The following is a 20018-nucleotide window of genomic DNA, read 5'->3' on the forward strand; positions in this document are numbered from 1 at the left end:
AGAAAACGAGGATCAGCTTGTTGGGCTTTACTGGGTTCAATCTTTTTGTCCTTCCAGAAGATAAGCTGCTGCCAGAGGTGTCTGGTCAAGGCTTTTCTCCCAACCCTCATGTGGCAGCTGTTTTGTGTGTATTGTCATCTATATATACCATACCACAGCCTCACAAATTTTGAACCAGACTGAGGATCCTTCCTACTCTGCTCCATTTAGATTCCAGTTTAGAATCGCAATTTTTTTTTACTGAATGCATGAATCAAGTTCCTGGACATCCCTAACCGGTATCTCTGTAGACCTGAACTCCACCTCATGCCAGATTCACGGCTGGAGAACCCCAAATGTGTTTGCATCTACCTTATGCCTGTTTATAGTAATAACCCTCTATCAGTGGTAGTTCTTTAAAATTAAAGGGGTTGTTAGGATTCAGCCACATAGGTAGGTCTTCCGATGCAGTTGTGAAAGCCAAAATCAAAAGTAGATCATAAAAGGATCCACTTCTGATTCACTGCAATGTTCATTCAGCAGAAGTTTGCACCCTAAAAACAAATCTCATGAATTATGACTAAGGAGAGCATTGTTTGGATGTACTGCATCTAGTACCTCCATAGGTGAGGAGAAATGTCACGGCGTAGAACCATGCATTCCTCACACCAGTGGATGCAATAGATCTAAATAAAGGCATGAACTTACCTGTTTGTTTTTGGATTTACTTTTTCACACTTATGGAGATCCCCTTTAATTTTTCGAATGTGAAAAATGTACAGATCAATAAATTAAAATGGAAAATTAACAGCCCCTTTAACAGCTCAAAAGAATTACAGGTTGGTCTCAAAGATGCTAAGATTGTGTTTTGCATTTGTATTGAGGAGTCATCCACCGAAATGGATTCTTTTCAGCAGCTGAAGACAATACATAGTAGTTTACCGATTTCTATTATTTGAACTTTAATCTTCTTGTAATTTAATTATCTATTGTTGTGAAATGATTCAGTGTGACTGCATAATGAGTCTTCAGTTTTCTCTTGAGCTGATCTGAAGAGCTCAGATCTGACTAAAACGCTCATGATGTATCCTGTAGGAATATCAGGGTACATGTATTATCCTGTACACCTGAGCATGGGATCTCACGTACGTTCACCATGGCAGTTGTGCCAACACATTATTCCCACTGCTGTAAAGCAGCACCTATTTAAATGCTTGCTATTTACAGGTGTTGTATTACAATAGCGGGCTGTCTGTCGGCAATATACCCCTGCTCTTGGGAAAATTCCCCAAGGAAATAATTACAGCTTTGGACATCTGCCAGTAACAACAACTAACAAACTGAAATTTAACCTGAACCAGGGGAGCTCCTGTGATACCATTCTATAACTTACTGTAATGTAGAGCCAGGACGTCTGCGGGAATAATTAGCACTTGTGAATTTAAAAATGATATTCCAGCATCAAGGGCCATGTAGAAGGGGGAGTTCATGGAAAACTTTTTGGGAAAAAAATAACATTGATCAATTTATGCTGTAGTGTGATACCAAAAGGATATGTTTCACCATCATCACTTTTGTGAGAACCTATGATTGTTGAATCAGCAGCATCATATGTATAACTGTACAATGATAATTAATTTAGTTTTTTTTTTTTCATTTTATAAAGCACACTTTCCCCCCGAAAAAGTGTGTTTGTGTGGTGGGGGAATAGTAGAGCGTCTTATAAAGCGAATACTAATGAGCGCTTCAATTATGGGAGTGCTCATTAGTACAGTAGGATCGGAGAGAAGTGAGTGTAGCACTGCTAGTGCCGATGGAGGGTCTGATCTGAGGTCTGATGAAGATTAGGGGTCTGATTTGGGGGTCTGATAAAGATTGGGAGTCTGATCTGAGGTCTGATGAAGATTGGGGGTCTGATGAAGATTTTGGTCTGGCCTGAGGCCTGATGGAGATTGGGGGTCTGATGAAGATTAAGGGGCTGACTTGAGGTCTGATGAAGATTGGGGGTCTGATGAAGATTGGGGGTCTGATCTGAGGTCTGATAGGTAGGTCAGCAGTATCCGATCGTTGGGGGTCTGACAATAGCGCTGTGGCCTTCTATTAGCTCACCTTGCATAGCACAGGTGTACATTGTATAATGGCTGTGCTTGGTATTGCAGCTCAGGTGGCTGAGCTGCACCTAGGCCAGGTGACTGATGAATGTGATGTAGGCCACGGTGCTACTGCGAGCACAGATGCCTTCTCAAACAGCTGATCGGCGAGTGTCCTGGGTGTCGGACCTCCCACCGATCAGATACATCATCAGTTCAAGAATCTGAGAAAACCCTTTTAAAGTGCTCTCTGGGAACTCCGATTTGTTTACATGTGTTCTTGATGCTTTGCATCATTACTTGGCAGGTTACAGTGTATATACAATATAAGGCTACATGCACACAACGTATGCCCCCCATGGCCGTATTGCGGCCCCCATACACCGGAAGGAAGGCACGGATCGGAACTCCACGAAAGCACTACTTCTGTGGTGTTTCTGGCCGCTCCTCCACACCGCAGAAAAGTAGCGCATGCACTACTTTTTTGCGGCGCGGACCGTCGGATGTGGATCGCGGACCCCATTCAAGTGAATGGGTCAGTGATCCGCATGCAGCTGCCCCGCGGTCTGTGCCCATACAGTACGGACTGCAATTTGTGGTCCACAGCATCTGCACGGAGCCCTAATGTTCGAGTGCATGTAGCCTAAAAGTGATTCAGATGACAAACTGGTGACAGGTTTGAGTATGGGCCCATATCATGACCATCACCTGCATATAAAATGCAATACTTAATATCCCCCTCAGGCCCTTGAACTTCATCTGCTCACGGAAACCATTTCTCATCTATATTTATAGTGGATCTCCAGAGAAAAACTAAAGTTCAGAAAAAGCCAGGGTCTGAATAGTTAAATTATCTGTGCTAGGAGCTGCCGCTGTGCCCATTGTACTCTGCCCCCCACCACACTTTTGGTTTTTCTCCCTTCCTCTTTCCATTACTATAATATTCTTACCTCTTAACTCATTATCACTATGACTCCTTCTTCTCATGGAATCTTCGATTGGATAGGACAGACTGTCCTCGGTCTCAGGTTTGTCCTCAATTTTTATACCCAGACTGCATTACTGGAAGCAGACTATTAGGGAGGGGACTTCATGAAACCTCCTTGTACACCATTTATTCAGCGGCAGAAGCAGGGTTATTTTATGATACAACGGAGTGTAGGAGAAGGTTAAACATTGACTGACAGCACAAAATGTCGCCACGCATTGCCGTCCTCATCTGCATGCAGTTTTCTGATGGCTCAACAATACACCTGCTGTGGATAAGGAGGTATGAACAACACAAGAACAATAAGGAGCCCAAGACATGACAGCTGTTGCACGTCTCAAATTCTGCTCCCTCCTGAATTTCTGGTAGATTGCACGCAAGTTCTTCTTCACTACTAAGGTGCTTCTCAGGTACAGTAATAGACTTGTATGAAACCGTTTACACGTAGAATGTAAAATTAATAAAAATAAAAAAAAATAAAAACATAAAACAAAAGCCACAAAGAAAAAGGCTGGGCTAGAAAAAGGCTTCTACGCTAGGTCAGATTATAGCAAGCTCTTCTATGAAACCGAACATCCGAGTTCCAACAGAGATAGTTTTGTCACAAACGATCCTTCTGTGGAGGTTAGAGTTTCGTGCACATCCGGATTCATGAGTGTGGATGTTTGCTCAATGCTTGTTTATCCATCTCTTTTGCGAGTATAATAAAACCTTTTAAAGATTTGATTTGTGGCGGAACTTCACTATGTGCACGGAACTCTAACCTCAACAGAAGGATCGTTTGTGACGAAACTATCCCTGTTGGAACTCATATGTTCGGTTGCATAGAAGAGCCTGATATAATCTGACCTAGCTTAGAAGCCTTTACTTGCACCTGGCAGCGCGATCACCTCCATGGAATAGGCACACGTGGAATGTGTATCAGGCCATTGCTGCGGTACAACCACTCCCAACTGCAGAACTGTGGTTCTGGCACTATTGCTCCTGTTATCGCTGAGTATCCAGGGTATGTTTCCTACTACTGGGATGGTATGTCAATTATATACCCTATGACAAAATGAGCACTGGGACACCCTTTAACTTATTTCATATTTTATATAGTTCTGACATAGTCCAGACTATCATCTCTCTGTCCCCAGTGGGGCTCACAATCTAAATTAAATTGTCTTTGAATTGTTGGAAGAAACCAGAGTGCCATGGAAACACAGGAAGAACACATAAACCCTATGCAGATGTTGTCCTTGGTAAGATTTGAACCTAGGACCCCAGCACTTCAAAGTACCAGTGCTAACCACTGAGCCACACACCTTGATGCCTATATTTAAGGCTGAAAGTGACACTTTACAGCTTAAGTCCTTTATTCTCGGAATCGGTACTACAGGTGCACAGTAAATTAGCTTGTACTGTGTGAATCCAACCTTTGTTTCCAGTGGAACCGGGTGTTTAATTTGTGCTGCAGTTTTAAAACACAGCTACACATGTATCGTGCGGCATGCCTTTCTAGACAAGATTGAATAGAGTATCATACACTATACGGGATCAGCACATTTAGCAATATTATTCTGGTAGAAAAGTGCACGGGCCACGAAAGATGTGGACAGCACACAGTATGTCCGTTCTGTGGCACCTGTCCCATTCTTGTCCGCATTATGGACAAGGATAGGACAGTTCTATAGAGGGCCAGACATTCCATTCCACAAAATGCGGAGCGCACATAGCTTGTGTCCGTGTTTTGCATATCCGCAATTTGTGCACCGCAAAAATGGCTATGGCTGTGTGCATGAGCCCTTAGACTTTAACGGGGTCATTTATTAAACAAAAATATGCCTATATTAGGTGTATGGCGCCGATTGTGGAGCAAAGGTAATTTGCACAGCAATCATGCGACTTTTCCTCACTCACACCAGGTCTAAAAAAAGTGGGTGTGACGTAGGTGGGGAAGGGGACTCATTTATCATATTCTATTATCTGTCTTACATTTAGAATCAGCGGTGGATAGGCCGCCAGCGCAGGGCCGTTCTTCATAAACGTGCAGCTAAGTGTTAATTTTTCCATTTAAAACACCACATTTTTTAAACAAAATAGCACGTCAACCCTTTGTTGGGGAGATCCCAGGACATTTGGCAATTGTGAGCATGCATTATGAACTAGAAACATTTACAGAATAAGGCTACCTTAAAACTTAAAGGGATTGTTCAGTTTCCTATATTGATGAACTATTCTCAGGATAGGTCATCAATATCAGATCGGCGAAGGTCCAACACCCTGCACCTCGGCTGATCAGCTGATTGAAGAGAATGCAATGCTGCTGTGAGCACTGCGTCCTCTTCACTGTTTACCTGCTCGCTTTCGGCAATGCAGCAGTGAGCAGTGTGATTACAGATCCTCCGTCCTATTCGCTTCAATGGGAAGGAGAAATTGTAGTTACACTTTGTCCCATTCAAGTGAATGGGGTAGAGGAGCTGTAATTACACTGATCGCCACTGCAATGTTGACGGAGAGCAGGTAAACAGTGAAAAGAATGCAGTGCTTGGGCAAGACCTGCGTTCTCTTCAAAAAGCTAATTGGCGTGGGTGCTGGGAGTTGGCCCCCTTCTAATCTGATATTGATGACATATCCTGAGGACAGGTCATCGATATAGGAAACCGGAATACCCCTTTTTTAAAAAACAATTTGAAAAAATTGTTGTTAAAATATGAAAGATTACAGTGAATGTTTGGGATGATTCACCGTAAACTTTGATATTTTAATACTGATTAAAAAAATATATGTGTATTTATTAAAGGATATGCTTTAGAGAGCCTTATTCTGTGCATTTTTCTGTCTGTGTGCTACCCTGACAGATTCCAGCTACTTGAATTATCTTGGTGCCCCTGCATATTGTACATTATAAATTAAAAGAAAAACATTTTGCGGTACCTTACTGCTGAACTCAACCATGATTGATGGAATTTTCAGGCCTGAAGCCTGAAGAGAGGTTCTCGTGACATTCTATTGCTGAGTGGGCTCACCCGTTACCAGTGCCCCAAACAAAAAGTGCCCCTACTCACAGTGCCTGCCATAAAATGCTTTACAGTGTGCCTTAGTCAACGAGCCCCTCCATACACAGCACCCTATCTTGAGGGTGCCCTCATACAGAACATCCAAGTCCTCCAGCTTTGCAAAAAAATGGTATGTCAGTGGTCAATAAGTCGCTGATTGCCACAACCAAAATGAATTCCTGACTTTGCAGGAGATTTTCCTGTTTTCAGGATCCAGTGAAATTTTCCCTTTATAAATGTTAGGTACAGGTTGTTAACAGCAAACAGCAGAGTGTGAATGTACACCTACATTGCACCTTTAGTAGAAGGGCCAGGTGATTTCTCAACGTGAAGGAGACTGGTAAAGAGGTGTAATGTTTGGATAGCGGGAAGCGGGTGCCGCTGTATTTGTGGCTGTGCACTGCTTTGTGTAGGATTGCCCTGGACAGTTTTGTTGGGACTCAATAGACACATGCATTCACCAGATGACAAAGACTGAGAACAGAATGTCTATGCTGCTCATATACTGTATATGTAGTGCCCTATAATCATCCCTCACAGGTCAATACAGCCTTGAAGACATCCTTTCAACCAACATAGTTCCTTGCTCTATTTAATTGCATCCCATTTGCTGTTATCCATTTCTGTGCACTTTCTGCTATGAGAAGACTGGATGACAAAATCCACATCAAAATGCAGACGCTGTCTCGTCTTTGTTAGGTCAAATGTATCAATCACTTGCACTTGGATAAATTGTACTACTTTTGCATGATCTAACTGTACTTTCCCCCCCAAAATGACCTACATGACATTTCTGTACCAATTTAACATTCTAATTATTCTCCTAGCCTTAAAGTTAACTCAGTTCTTACTTCCCGAATATTTCACTTTCTTGCTTGGAGAGTGTTAATGAGCGGTTCAGCTGTAACGTGCGCTGTAGACTGAGCTTCATTACCACATGCAGACTGTGCGTTACAGGGTATATAAAATTAAGGTGGCCATTCATATTTGATGAACATCTGTTGAACCCACCAATTTGGACAGGACTGGCCAATCATTTTGACTCCCCCTGACAGCAGATGCTAGGGGAAAATGATCAGGCACTTGCAATTCAACATGCTCTGATGGAAAAAGTAGCTAGAAGGGTTACACGTGTTAAAACATTCTCCTCCTTCTACAGGACAATGTGGATAAAACAAGAATCCACTTTGAAGAAATCTTTTGACAGGTGGAGAGAGGACATCCCAAAACTAGAGGATCAACATCTCAAGAAGTTGGGCTGTACATGGCGATCCTCTCTAATTAGTGCCAGGCACCAATTGATACAGAAGCATATTTTACCCTCTCTAGAATGGGCCAAATGCGTAGGTTTCCCCAGCCCATCTGCACCAGATGTAATGCTTCCAAGAGCTCTTTCCTGTTATACAACACTGGGGCTTCCTGGAGTTAGTTTGTTGGCATGGTCTCTGGGATGGTCCCTACAAAATATGGCTGGGTGATACATATACTTTTTTTTTTTTTTTAAACCAAATTTTATTCAGTTTGTCTCTCGGCAGGAAATTATATAAAATACATTTATCTAGTGATCACAAAAGCGTATTTCATAGTTACATTGTCAGATATTACAGTAAAGCATAATTTAAATCCTGACACATCAAGAGGACAAACATAATATTTTACATAACTATCACAGTAACTAACAACCCCCCCCCCCCCCCCCATTCCCCAGCTTAAAAGAAATCTAAGAAAATCATGTGCCAGACATCTCCAGGTTCCCTGAGATCTTCTGGTGCATATACTTTTAATGTTCCACGCTAGAAATGTCATTCTTCTTAATTGGAAACCCCCTAAATGCCCCACAGTATCCCAATGGGTATAACAGATTAACACTGACCTATCATTGTATTAACTAAGCTATGCTGCCTGACCATTTTTTACAGCTTTGGGATACTTGGATCCAAGCTCAGATCTGTGTTGCGATGTATATGAGGTATGGATGTTGGTGTGATTGTGTGTTTGTTTGCCAGCAGTTGCTTGTTCTGGCTGTTTGCTTTGGATGTTGTGCGGAACAAATTTGTTCTTATCTGTAAGCCTTGGTTGGATATCTTTTTTGTTTAAAAAGAAATTGTAAAATTGTAAGACTGAGATGTTTGAAATACAACTTAGTCTGAGCCTCAAACTTATGTTTATCAAGAGACATCAGCCACCACCAGAGGTATCTGACAGGACCCTATTCCCATCTCCTGATTGAGAAAACATTTTACACTAACACGAGACAGGTGGGCATATGCGTGGGAGGCTTGGAAAGAATAACTGTTGGCCGGACCAGCATTCAGTCAACAGATTTCTAATCTATATGGTTCTGAATTATGGTTCTGGATAAATCTAAATGTCCTCTTGTACAAATGTAACTTAGAGGCATTTTTTTTAAATATATTCTAATATATCTTTATGTGGCCATTTGATTTGCAACTTAGATTGTGAGCTCCACTGGGGACAGCAAGTGATGCTAATGTCAGTAAAGCGCTGTGGAATATGTCAGCGCTATATAAGTGACTAAAATAAATACAATTCTTTGTTAGTACAAGGCCAGAGCAGAGAATGCAGCTACTCAGTTACCACTCTGCTGTCCAAGGTCCTGAAATGGGTTATGTACAAGGTGCCTCCTATCAGCTGAACAATACAGCTTGCTGTGTTACAGCACACAAGGCGTGCTATGTTGCTGCGTTTTCTCACATTGTTCTCAGTTGGGTCATTAAAGGGATTCTGTCACCTCGCACAGGCGCAGTACCCACTGAGGGCTGCGCCAGTGCGATCTGCAGGAGACTGAGGGCAGGAGCTTCATCCTCGTCACTGGGCATGCGCCGAGCCCAGTGACGTCCGATGCTCGCTCTTCCCTGCTGACTGAGGGAAGAGCGAGCATCGGACGTCACTGGGCTCGGCGCATGCCCAGTGACGAGGATGAAGCTCCTGCCCTCAGTCTCCTGCTGATCGCACAGGCGCAGCCCTCAGTGGGTACTGCGCCTGTGCGAGAGTTCGTTCGGCATGAGGGAGGGGGAGGAGAGGGAGGAGAGGCTGTGGCAGGCTGGGGGCGGTTAGACAGTGCAAGGAAGGCGGGCTGGGCACTGTAAGAGGGGCGGTACTGGGCTCTCTAAGAGGAACAAAACGCCCCTCTGGGCACATTCAGGACTCATTTGCATATCAATAAAAGTAGTTTTTTGCAGAAACTGCTGGACGGATTACAAGATAAAAGAGCACAGCCTAATCCAGGTAAGCTGTGCTTCATGGCTGCTTTAAAATCGTTTTTTGGGTTAAGGGAGGTGACAGAATCCCTTTAAATGATTTGACCTGACGGAGACAGAACACCTGGCCATGATCCTGCCAAACCAAGATAATTGTAAAGACGCCCAACCTCTTAGACTTTTCTTTATGGTGTTCGCCAATGGTTGAAAGTTTAGATGTAATAAGTCTTTAGGATTTGCCAGGATCTTCACCCTTAGATAAGGAATACTCTCTCAGTGCCATTTAACTGGGAAACTGTCTCGTAAGTGAGACATCTTTGACTTCTGTACATTGATCTTCAACTTGCTGTGAGCACCATAATAAAAAAAAATCATGCAAGATATTTGGCAATCCTATCCAATGGTTAGTCATGTAAATAAATAAGTCGCCTGCAGACAACTTGAGTTTATGCTGCGTGGTGCCTATTTCATCCCTTGATATGGAGGTGTTTTTTCTGAAGACTGTCGCCAGGACCTCCATCACTAATATATACAATAGTGGGGATAACTGGCACCCTTGATGTGTCCTGTTATTAATGTGAAACAGTCAAGATTGTTTTCCATTCATGTGCACCTGAGCCATAGGTCCCTTATATAGTGCTAGGATTCTTCTAAGCATAATTTGTCCTAAGCCTACTTTTCTAAGGGTCATCTCTAGGAAATCCCAGCTAATTAAGTCAAATTCTTTTTCAGCATCCACAGTGAGCAGACAAAGAGGGATTCTCCAGAAATGAGCCTGAGAAATGACTGATAGTGTCCTTATTGATTGAGCACTGCTTTCTCTTCAAACAGCTGATCGGCGTGGGTGCCAATCAGATATTGATGATCTATCCTGAGGATAGGTCAACAATATGAAAAAGAGGTCACCCCCTTTAAGATACTCTCTAAAAATTTGGCCTTGAGGTTCCATAATCATATTTCTAAACTCAACCACAGGGATCAGTTCAGTTTTGTGGCAGGGTGCAAAGGGATAATACAATGTATTATCCCTTTGCACCCTGCCACAAAACTGAACTGATCCCTGTGGTTGAGTTTAGAAATACGATTATGGAACCTCAAGGTCACATTTTTTTAGAGTATTTTAAAGGGGGTGTCCTCTTTTTTATATTGTTGACTTATCCTCAGGATAGATCATCAATATCTGATTGGCACCCACGCCGATCAGCTGTTTGAAGAGAAAGCCGTGCTCAATGTGAGCAGGTGTAATTACAACTAAGCAGTCCCATTCACTTCAGTGGGATTGTTACTTCCTAATCAAGGGCATGGGAAACTAAGAGATAATCTAGTCAGGTATAACCATTATGGACCATAGAGTGAAACCTATAATCTCTTCCACCAGGGTGTAGTACCCTTCATAGATCTATCAGCTCCATGGAAGAAATTCATCTCCACAGTCTGAGTCACCACCTGGAAAATAGATGACCTACCTGGCATCGAGTCAAATTCTGGGTCAAAGGCCATGTTTAAGTCCACCTCCGACTACCTAAGAGAAGTCACAGAAAAAAAAGCCCATAGCAACCAATCAGATTTCACCTTTCATTTTCCAAAGGAGCTCTGAAAAATGAAAGGTGAAATCTGATTGGTTCATATGGGACACTGAGCCAGTTTTCCTTTACACCAGTTTTAATAAATCTTCCCTATACTGTAGACAGAGTAAGAGGTCTCAATGTTTTCTGGAAGTCCCTATCTGGCCAGGGAGGTGGAAACAATAGCAAAGGAGAGACAAAAAAAGATAACATAAGGAACAAATAAGAGAACAGAAAAAAATGCCATCAGAAATAGCCAAAACTATAAGTAACTTAGCTCTTAGGCCCAGTCCAGAACTATCACTAAGGACAGACCTGAGGTCCCTATGTGGGAAACTGAAAGCCATAGGCTCTGGGGCTCTCTAGTGTACCCCAGTTGACATAGAAAAATCTGGAAAATGATATTGAATGGTCACTACATATAACTTATATGTAAGTAATAAAGAAAAAAATCCACTAATGGGTAGTATCCTAAAAAGGAGGACAGAAATAGTCTTGAATAGACTTGGGAGCTGGAGGAAAAAACTGTGAACTTTTTAGAGCCCAGGAGAAGTACAAGCATCAGATTTTGCCATCTTTCACATTGAGGCAGGCCCAGAGGAAGGCTACCAGGAAGTAGATTATGGGGTAAATTGAAAGTCTCTAGAAACTTCAGGAGATCACTCAATGATTTAAGATTAGCCGTCTTTTGTGATAGGGTTCTCCGGGGAACCCCCAGAGATAAGGAATCCCTTTGTCTCTGAGGTCTGTGAGAAGAAACTTAAGGACTTTACATCATTTGAGAGTGCATCTAAAAAGATCTGCAAGGATTGTTCCATTACATCTTAGGTCTTGTTTCTCCCTCGCAGCTATCATGACGGCGTCCTTCTCTGTGAAAAAATTAATCCAGCATATAGCATGATCTGTGATCTTGTGATCTGTGAATGCAGTCAATAAGAATAGGTTCCATGGCCTTTTCACCCAAGATATCTTTGAAAACTGTGCCACAGACTCTAACTCATCCATGAGCACAGTTTCCGGAATGCCTCTTATGCGTATGTTGTTCTGCCAAGGTCTATTTTCTAGATCATCAATCTTGTTCTAGTTGGGTCAAATAATTTCTTTGCCCTCTTCAGCCTCCTCCACCCTTTGCCCAAGCTTTTTATTGTTCTCCTTAATCGCCTCCTATTCCTTCCTGTGTACCTGTTGCAACCTGCCAATGTATGACCCATTTCCTGTTTGGTAGGTATGGACCTTAAATGTTCTTTCCAGTTCCAAGAGCCTTCGGTTCCTTTTTCCAAATAGTCCTGATCTGAAGCAGCAGCTAGCTGCACACTTGAGCAGAGGGTAGAGGAGGATGGAGTGGTGTTGCTCTGTCATCTAGTGCATACAAGTGCACCCAGTGCCACCTTACCTTCCCCAGTTTCGTCCAGCTGCTTAGACCAAGGGTGGGAAAAGCGCTGAATACTTTGTCCCTTGGTGTCACGGGAGGTCTTGGGAGCCAGGGTCTTGTTTTACCTCTTACTTCTCACCATTTTTGATTCTGCTTGAAGAGCTCTGCTATCAATACTGCAATGCTGAACAGGCTACTAGGAGCTCAATGAACATGCTTTTCATAGCGTCACTGGTAAGCCATGCCCCCTTTTGTCACACTTTTAAAGGTAAAGTAATTAAGACAGAAGTATATAATTATAGTCGCTATAATTTTCTTTCAAACTAACAAAAGATAAAAGAATGGCACCATGCCTTGTTGTTCCTGAAGTTTAATATTCATGTGTAAATTATTTCCCACTTTCTAGCCCTCCAAGATCACGGTAACATCAGTTAAAACGGCGGAGCAGCCCCTGCCCTGTCATTACTGGCAGCTTAGGTTTCAGTTCTGTGATTTCAAAGCTTTAAATATTCAACACAATCATTTGTTAGCTGCAGAGTGAATAGTATTACCATAATTTCTCATTTGTTGTCACATACACAATTGCAAATGCTGATATCAGGGACACCGGAGCCTTATATCACTTGGAAATTAAACAAATTGACTATCAACATTCATTTGCACTTACAAAGATACATTACTTTTATCACAGCTTGAGCCCACTTTCCAAAATACTGAAGTGGAAGGAAAGGTTACAGAAAAAACGGCTTTCAATTTTCTGCCTATACTACCATACTGTTTGTACGTACTACTGTATTATTTCAAATGACATAATTATAAAGCACATCATGTGTCACCAAGCATGAGAACCCCGCCATTGAAAGGGGTGAAGTTAATGTGAAATTGATTTCCATCAAAAATTGTTAGACTGGAAAACCACAGTATTAGAAGATCCTTTACTGGTCCTAGGCACAGACGCAATAGTGGGCTCATAAAGGGGTTCTGCAAGAATGGGTTAGGTTTGGGAAAAAAAACACCCACACTTTACCAGGCCTGTAAAGGGAAGATTACTTACCTGCTTTCCTGCACTGGCTCCATGCTCCTCTGGGCTTCCGCGATGGAGACTGGATCCCAGGGGGTTGCCTGGCTTGGAGAAGAAACTTTTTTGCTAATTTTTAAAAAGTTGCACATCATAAATGGGACTTGGGTTCTAATTTGAAATCCTGACCTACCTTTCACCGCACTTCTAAAAGTGGCGAGGCTCACCAAATGCCACAAATATATGCACCAAATGTCGCACACAGGCATCACTTGCAACATTTTTCATTGCAAAACTGGTGTAGCAGACATAAATGTCCCTCATAGTTTACAGGAAAATATTCAGGTAATGCTAACTCTGTCCATTATGCATGTTAGATAGACTTCATAGAACTGATTTGACTTTAAATTCACTTTTCTGCACAGAAGTCAGCGGTATAATTTTAGCCACTTGTTACCTACAGAAATATATTTTGTAGTATACTGACCCAAAGTAGATTTAAAGCTCTTCCATTTATCGCCTGTAATATTGTGTGCCAATAGTTGCTCCCAGTCTATGCCCTGAACAGCTGCCCTCAATCCAGGGAAATTGGCCTTTTAAAAAAAATAGCTTTTTGCAGTTTAGGGGGAATATTATGATTTTGTGGTCACTATTGCCAAGTGTTTTACGAGCTCTGAATTGTTAGAAATTACCAACAGAGCATTGCCCCTAGTGTGATCCTCTACAAACTGGCCCATAAAGTGGTCCTGGAGCAAGTTGAGGGATTTTCTCCCCTTTGCAGTTGAGGCAGAACAATGACCCCAGTCAATGTCTGGGAAGTTAAAATCTCCCATTATGACCAATGTACCAGCCTGTGCAGCCCGCACTGTTTGGTTACACAACTGTACTGCTAGCTCCTCAGTGATGTTAGCGGGTCTTTAGATTCCACCAAGTATTATTTTTTTAGTGTTTATTTCCCTTTATAATTCCACCCATAAGGTTTCAACATCCACACCATCCGCACCCACAATTGCATCTTTCACACTCGCCCTCATATCACTCCTCACAGACAGGCCCACGCAACTTCCTTTCTTATTTGCCCTGCCTTTCCTAAAGAGTGTAAAACCCTTAACAGTCCAGTCATACAAAGAGTCCAGCCATACTAACCACATGATGTATTCCTCCAATACAATAGACTCCAGCTCCCCCATTTTGCTTGCTAGGCTTCTCCACATTTAGTTCTGGGAATGTGAATTCTGGAGATTTTGTGGGCACCTTGGATTTTTATTGTTGGTTTGTAACATGTTGATGTTACCAACAGCACTGCTTTTCTTTGGTCTACAAGCAGAGCAGAGAGGAGGATGGGGCAGCTCTTTAGCTAAGTGTTCTGAAGTAACTTGTCATCCTGTGTGATTAGGACACGTTTTGTGTGTACTAATAGGACGGCGGCCATTTTATTTCTCCTAATGATTGCTCCCCAGACAAAACAAGCCATTATTACTAATGAAAGGTATTTTGGAATATATTTATAATAAAGTAATATTTAAGTATTTTCATTTTCTTAATTCCCAGAGAACCCCTTGAAATACACTGTTGCAGCAATATTTTAATTGACAGTAATCACAACAAAAGCCAATGAACATTCAGTTTAATTTTCAGCAGTTTATTTAGCGCATTAGTATTAAGTTAAACATTGTTACATCTGTAGATAGGATATATGCAGCAAATATTACATTTAGAGAGAACTTAAACTAGTTTTTGTCACTCTGATCATTTTCACCCTTGGACATAAGCATCAGCTGCAAATTTCAATCCATTCTAATGATATTTGGCCAAACTAAATGTGCAAATTTGTTGAGGAACGGGGGTTATAACTGTCAGTGGAACCATCAAATGGGAAAATAAATTAATCAAAATTGACCATATTATGACAAGAGGGAAATAGTTGGAGAGCTAAGTGAACTAGATTCACACTATTGCTTTCCTGGGGGTGCAGGGTGTCCCATCCCAAGGTTTCTACCATTCTATATGAGGCAGAAGTCATTATCCTTGGTCCACTTGCATGGTTAGTGTATTCTCAATTGTGTCCTGGGTTGTAAATTCAGTGTATTTTGGACTCCGTATTGTGTGCACTACCTTTGTTCATTCTTCAGTCTTCCGTTGACAGCTGATTTGACTTGAACTCATCATGTTTTCATTAGGAGTTTTACTACTTTCATGTTAAGATGCATGCTACAGACTTGATCAATTTTGTGTCCCTAGAGGAACCTAACGTTTTGCTTTCCTAATCTCACTAATGTGTATTCATCACTCTCCTGTATGATCTATTAAGCCAGTAACCTCTTTTCTAGACTTCACTCTTCTTCTCAGTTTTTTCTGTGTGGTCACATCACTGACAAACACTTGCAGAGATAAAAACCCTTTGTGTGAATATTTTATTTTATACAGCTTTAGTGATAAGAGATAACCAGATGAAATGATGAGAGGATTGGAAATATATGGTATATATGGTACTATGTAAAATAGAGCCGTTTACTTATGCAGTCAAACTAGTAAAATAAATGTCATGTCAGTATTGACTGCAATCCCCCCATCTAAAAAAATACATCAGTAGATATGGCTTGTCCAGATCCTCCAGATCCCAAAATCTGTTTAAGCATAACTGTTTAATTCCATATATTTCTATATGAAGTGCTTACAGGTCTTTTGGATTTCATATTGCACGGCACTCTTAATAATCTGGACATTTTTTTTTATCTGTCCTCACTGGGATAATTATCTGTTTGGGTCACTATTTTTAGGAATATTTAGACCCCCTTGCATTAAAAAAATACATTTTGGTCTTGATGAGACTGTAGTTCTGTATAACTCAATGTAGGTCAATTGGGCTAAGATTGTGCGCCCTGCCTGAATCCTAGAGAGTAAAAGAGGACCTTTCACCGGTCCGGACATTACAATATAAGTACCTGGCACTGTAGGGCATGTTAAGGAGATGTACTTGCGCTTATTTTTTTTCCTATGAGCTGCTCCATTGCCCCACTGTGTCCCCCATTCTGGTTTCCCTCCCTGTATGTAAATCCATACAATCGGTACAGGAAGGAGGAGACGGCTGTCCAATCACAGAGGACCATGTGAAAAAAAAGCTTGCCTTCTGCCTGGCTGTGACGCGGTCCGCTGCGTTTGGACTGCTCACAGCCGGGGAGAAGGAGACGCCCCCTGAGAAACACGGCCATCTCCTCCTCCCTGTACCGATGGTATGGATTAGCATACAGGGTGGACAACCAGAATGGGAGGCATAGTGGGGGAACGGAGCAGCCCATGGGAAAAAAATAATAAGCGCGAGAACAGTGCCAGGCACTTATATTGTAATGTCAGGACCAGTGAAAGGCCCTCTTTAAATACATTCTTAAGTGTCCCGGATATATTCCCTTGTTATTAATACTTAGCTTTTATTAAATCAAGCATAAAAATGCAAATAAAGGATATAAAGTATAACCTAAAAGGAGATGCTGTAGTAATGAGTGAGTGGTCCAATGATTAGCGGTATAGGCCTGGAGGTCACTATTGTTATATTATTATGTGTGAGTACTCCCTAGCCAACGACAGGAGTAATTGGAATCACAGTGGCAGGGAACTGACTCCGGTGAATTGTGGTGGCACTAGATTCAGCAGTAGCCCCAACAGGTTCAGTCTCCCTGGGGAGGTCTCCTAATAGATTCTTGGCTGAATCAACTTGCCCTAGCTGTGTGAGAGTTCAATCCCTATAGTGGTTGTAGTTGGAGCACTTGCACAATGGTGATCCCCAGCCTCTGGAACCTCAGACCCAAACTGATGCACCCTATCCTATCATTAACCCTTGTCCTCTAACATGTTTCACAGTATTAGGGCTCTTCAGGGAGCATCAAAACTAATACGGTGAAACACGTTGGGGAAGACTTTATAAGGAGACTGAACCTGGAAGGCTACTGCTAAATCTAGTGCCAGCACAATTCACTGGAGTCAGATCCCTGCCACTATGGTACCAATTACTCCTGTCATTGGCTAGGGAGTACTCACACATAATAATATGGCAACAGTGACCTCCAGGCCTATACCTCTAATCCCTGGACCACACCCTGATTTCTACAGCTTCTCCTTCTAGGTTATACTTTGCATCCTTTATTTTCATGTTATGCTTGATTTAATAAAAGTTGCGGTTTAATAACAAGGCCACTTAGGAATCTGTAGTTCTATATATCCCAATGAAAGCTTTTGTTTCTAGATTATTGCCTTTTACAAAAGTTCAGTGCATTTGGAAAGTCTTCTGACAATTTCACGTATTTCACATTTTATGTAAAAAAAGTTAAAATTTCCCCCCATCATTCTGCACGCAATACTCCCTAATGAGAAAGTGAAAACAGAATATTTGAAATCTTTGCTATTGAAAAAGAAAAACTAATTGACATAAGTATTCAGAGCCTTTACTCAGTACTTAGTTGAAGCACCTTTGGCAGCGATTACCACCTCTGAATGCACCATATGTTAGTACATAATTTTAACAGCTATGTGACCCTTGATCCAAATTTGCTGAGACCTTATGTGAATATATGGATAAGCACTTAACTCAATATAAAGAAAACGAGAAACCCATTGACGCATACAGTTGAATGCAGATTTTTTTAAGTTTACAAAGTTAGTTGAAATATGGAAAACTTTCTAAAATACGTCTGTTGAGCAGAACATATGCAGGTCAAGGTAAGAGACAGTTCTCCAGTAATGCTGATTGGACAAAAGCTTTGTGTTATGCTGGTCTACAAGATTGGCATGCGACCATAATCTAATGTACCGACATCCGGAATGTGCATAAAAAACACTAAGTATTTCATTCTGACAACAGTTTAGTTTTGTTCTCATTCAAGGTTAAGAGGGGCAGATGCAAGCAATGCTTTTTACTGAATGCTTGTGCTATTTTATAGGCACATTTTTGCCATATTTTAAAGGGATTATCTCATGTAAGACAACCCCTTTCACATTGTATCTGCTGAGGAAATCAGCTGGTTGCCCTGGTTTATGCTTCCAGCATCCCTAGCAAACAGCTGATTTTGCCGGAGTAAGACAGGCATTTCCCTTGTAGCAGCCATCGCAAGATGTAGTATTATATGACAGCCACTCAAATGAATAGTCATCTATATAAGACAACGATTCCTTCATGGGGTTGTCTCACTTCAGCAAAAGACACTTACTAATGTATTGTGATTGTCCGTATTTCCTCTTTTGCTGGCTTTATTATTTTTTCTCCCTTTTTTAGAAAGGAAGTGTGATAGGTACATAGTAGCAGTCTTGTTTTTTTCTTTATTTTTCTTTTATTTGCAACATTTCATTAAAATATGTCATCATAATCTTGTCTGAAAACCTTCCCTCCTTCCTCACACTTCCACCAATCTAACAATCATAATAAAAGAGAAAATAAAAAAAAGAAATAATGACTTTATTCCCCAATATTTTCATTCACGTGCATTCATTTAAACATTCAAACCTTGATACAGTCCTTTACTTCATATGATTCAGTCATTGTAACCAGATTAATCTACAAATTAACATTGGGGCACTAGCTGAGTTATCCCTAGTATCTCTAGTATTTTTAAAATTTTAATTGAGGTTTTTAATATTAAGGTTCTTTTATATTTTATCAAAATGAGTTTCCAACATTCGCCAATCTTGTTACGACTGCTCGTTATGTATAAAACCTCACTGGGATTCTACCAGATCTGAGGTATTTGGAGCTGCACCTAAGGGTCCATTCACACGTCCGCAATTTCGTTCCGCTTTTTGTGGAACGGAATTGCGGCCCCATTCATTTCTATGGGGCAGCACGATGTGCTGCCCGGATCCGGAATTGCGGATCCGTACTTCCAAGAAATTGTGGACAAGAAAAATTGCGGCAATTGCGGACAAGAAAAGGCATTTTCTATGAGAATGCCGGCAATGTGCGGTCCGCAAAAAGCGGAACGCACATCGCCGATGTCCGTGTTTTGCGGATCCACGGATTCGTGGATCCGCAAAACACACACGGACATGTGAATGCAGCCTAACTCTGATGTTCTTCAAAAATCTAAAGAAAATAATAGAGTGTGTGAATTATAATAAAGGACCTGTCACCTCCTGGCATGTCTATTTTAGGCTACTTTCACACTAGCGTTCGATCGGATCCGTTCTGAACGGATCCGATCATATTAATGCAGATGGAGGCTCCGTTCAGTACGGATCCGTCTGCATTAATAACTTAGAAAAAATTCTAAGTGTGAAAGCAGCCTGAGCGGATCCGTTCAGACTTTCAATGTAAAGTCAATGGGGGACGGATCCGCTTGAAGATTGAGCCATATGGTGACATCTTCAAGCGGATCCGTCCCCATTGACTTACATTGTAAGTCTGAACGGATCCGCTCGCCTCCGCACGGCCAGGCGGACACCCGAACGCTGCAAGCAGCGTTCAGCTGTCCGCCTGTCCGTGCGGAGGCGAGCGGAGCGGAGGCTGAACGCCGCCAGACTGATGCAGTCTGAGCGGATCCGCTCCATTCAGACTGCATCAGGGCTGGACGGAAGCGTTCTGCTCCGCTCGTGAGCTCCTTCAAACGGAGCTCACGAGCGTACCGACGAACGCTAGTGTGAAACTAGCCTTAGAAAGTAGACAAAATAAATTCTCTAGCAGGAGTAAAGCCATTCTGATCCAGGTGTATAGGTCCGAGGGTCACCTTGGTGAAACAATTTATAAGGTTCTTTATGATT

The 20018-nt window shown here is 41.8% G+C and overlaps 1 protein-coding gene across 2 annotated transcripts in view; it reads left to right on the forward strand.

Moving 5' to 3' along the window:
- NOL4 (nucleolar protein 4) overlaps positions 1-20018 on the forward strand; it is a 281515-nt gene that overhangs the window by 142081 nt on the left and 119416 nt on the right. The window lies entirely within an intron of this gene.

This window comes from Bufo gargarizans, chromosome 5 (assembly GCF_014858855.1).
Source record: "Bufo gargarizans isolate SCDJY-AF-19 chromosome 5, ASM1485885v1, whole genome shotgun sequence".
NCBI classification, from domain to species: domain Eukaryota; kingdom Metazoa; phylum Chordata; class Amphibia; order Anura; family Bufonidae; genus Bufo; species Bufo gargarizans.